Source organism: Oreochromis niloticus, linkage group LG3 (assembly GCF_001858045.2).
Source record: "Oreochromis niloticus isolate F11D_XX linkage group LG3, O_niloticus_UMD_NMBU, whole genome shotgun sequence".
In the NCBI taxonomy this organism is placed as follows: domain Eukaryota; kingdom Metazoa; phylum Chordata; class Actinopteri; order Cichliformes; family Cichlidae; genus Oreochromis; species Oreochromis niloticus.
In genome coordinates, this window is record NC_031967.2 from 14,907,437 (window position 1) to 14,910,467 (window position 3,031).

At 38.6% G+C, this 3,031-nt stretch overlaps 1 long non-coding RNA gene across 1 annotated transcript; it reads left to right on the forward strand.

Annotated features, from left to right (window-relative positions):
• The first annotated feature begins 543 nt into the window (after positions 1–543).
• On the forward strand, positions 544–1,206 carry LOC112846138 (uncharacterized). Its single transcript, XR_003218982.1, has 3 exons — positions 544–650; positions 765–878; positions 1,021–1,206. It is a non-coding gene; the product is annotated as an uncharacterized LOC112846138 (long non-coding RNA).
• The last annotated feature ends 1,825 nt before the right edge of the window (positions 1,207–3,031 follow it).

The window sequence follows — 3,031 nt, forward strand, 5'->3', positions numbered from 1 at the left end:
GATTGCTGAACCTAAGAGCTAGTTTGATCTGTTTAGATCTAAAGTATCCAAAGTTGAGCTCTAATGTTTCTTCACCCCTGTGTGTGTGATATCTGATTTCCTACATGCTGGCAGAGCGGCAGTTTGTGCTCACAGATGGAGACGGTGTGGAAAGACGGTGGTGTTTCCTCAGAAGAACTAGCAGAGTCACAAAGGGCACCGGTCCATCTCACCACCTTGACTTGCTGACTGATGCTCATCTGCACTGCACAAAGGAAATCAACTGACCAAGGTTTGTCCAGTGCAGTGTTATGAAATGTATATTTGTTTTATGCTTACAGATATGTTTTTCTTGACAGAGGGGCTCTGCAGAGGTTAGACAAAGCAGAGAAAATATGTGCTTTACATTTTACTGTGATTTACTGGGATATTTGTTGCCTGAAGTTTAGCAGGAATGGAGAAATGGAATCAAAAGGAGATGCTTTTGCTGTTTTTGTAATGATGTAAGTAAATCTTCAATATTATTTATTTGCTTGGTTATATTAGGAGTGTTTCTAAGTGAGTGAGAGAGGAGTCATCATCCAGGTAAAGTGACGTGGATCAGTGGATACACTTGTCTCCCCTTTAAAGGAGATACTCTTAGAGAGAGATGATCCGAGTCATCCTTAAATGTTAGTGCTTTCAAATACACAAACATTTTTAAAGGACAAAAACGAACATCCAACTTTGACTGTAACACAAAAATAAATCTTTGCATGTGTGTTTTCAAACTCTCAGATGGGCAGTATATCAGTCTTGGACTGTCTAACCTGCAGGAGCAGCATTGAATGACCACCACACATGAGCTTGTTCCTGCAACATTCAGCATCTGATCTGTCATCTGTGTGCTTCTGATTTTGGTAAGTAGAGTTACCTAACTACAGTAACTCTAAACACATGCCATCCATTTGTAACGGCCTGGTTACTTGCTGTCAGTTATTGTAGAAACCATGTGGTCAGCTGACCTAACACTGTTTCTTCTTCTTCCCCTTAATGTTGAAGTGTCAAATGCTAAACAGCTGGAGAGGAAACTACACCAGTGTACTACTGGGATGTTTCAGCAACACGTGCCAGACACTGTTCCTTCATGGTGACATCACCAGAGACAGCCCCGCCCACTTCACGACCTCGCCATTGATCATGATGATTATAATGATCACAGCGAATGGAACGAAGACTGTAAAAATCCATGACCAGAATGTTTAGATGCTTTCTAATTGTTAATGAATACTGAGACCCTCTTTCTGTGTTTTGTCTGGGGTTTTTTTTACCTCATTTGTTACTAACAAAGTTCACCAAACTCACACAGTTTACATTCTGTATGTTTCCATCTTTACCAGCCACACTCTAACTGCATTTAAGGAAATAAACCTTAGAAATCGTCGTTTTTCTCTTTTGCAATTGATGATAATTCAGTAAATATACTGCGCTGCTTCCTTTTATTGCGTCACACATTGCTTTAAGTTTTTCGGTGTCCAGTTATTTTTTACTGCTGTTTGAATTCACTGTATGTTTGACCCTGTAGACTGTTTAATGGACTGCTTGTCTTCCTGTTTGTAACCGCCGCCTGTTTTTGACTAAAGATTTGGATTTCTGACTTTAACACAGCCTCTGCGTGTCCTCCCTTTGTGTCCTCTTCCTCTGTGAATGTGTTTCATGTGTCACAGATTCATTTTATTAACAGCTTTCCCACAGTGAGTTGCATCAGCATTCATTCACACCACATTTCAGAAGGATTCAGATTAATACAGTGATCTTATAGCTGGAATTATCCTGACAGAGTGCCACTGTAAATTATCTTTCATGAGGTAAATTTTGAAGTTCAGTATTTCAAAGCAGGAGTTATGAAGAATCATATTGGCATTAGGACTGTAACAATATGTACTTACAAAGTCAAAGTTTTCTAATTATGTTACAATATTGGAAGACAACTTTTAGTGTTTTCCACATATTAATTATACTGAAATAGAGATGGTGACCCTAACTGTACAGAAGCACTAAACAACTGACAATCTAACAAACATTATTGGCTCGAGCCGTCACGCACAGTGAGTCTGATCCTTTGCTGTGAGAGTCTGACAAGCATGTTTCTGGTCAGTTTGGAAGAAATAATATCACAATGTTGATCTTTTTTCAATATTCCTTTTCTTTTACAACAGTAACTGTAATCAAAGTTACTTATGTTCACAGCATATAATAATGCTGACAGTCCAGGGCATTGTGGTCTGTTGAGCTAGGGTTAGGGTTAGGGATTCAGACATATGTAATCAATATTACTCTTGCTGGTGTGGAATTACAGGGATTATTTTACATAACCATCATCTTATCATTGCATTAATTATCATTTTATCGAAGTGTTTATTGAAGCTGCTGGCATTATGTTATAATTTATATTATAGGGGTTATCATAATCAAATATTAACATTTTTATTACAGGTGCAGTTATAACTACTTTAAAATGATTGAGTTAAATATATATGTATCATAACTCATAGGCTGAGTATATGGGTACAGTAAAATAGTAGCTGAGCAAAGGCCTGAATGTATTCAGCTTCTTGTGGTATTTGAGTTTGCTTAGTTACAGGTGACGGAAGGATGTCCAGTCCATGGTGACCTCAAAGGCCTTAGGTCATCACTATATTCGGAAGAGTATGCCACAAGGAGGAACCTCTATGTTGCAGTTAATTCTTAAAATACATGAATGTTCTGTACATGCAAATTATTTGCTTGTAAACGCAAGAAGGGGCGTTACAATACCCTGATGTTATAAAAGCAATCTAGAGTGTATTTTGGGTAGAGATGTACAACTGCTTTGCAGTTTGCACCTCTCCACGCTGCGTGCATTCATTAAAATCAATTGTTTGAACGGCCTTTTCTGGACTATCATTGTTTTACTCTCATCCTCAATTTCGAACCCGTAACATTTGGTGCATTGGCCGGGAATTGAGGGAGAAAAGGTGGAGGTTGAGACCGAGAGGGTCCAAGGTGCTCAAACAGGCAGACACGAATCAGT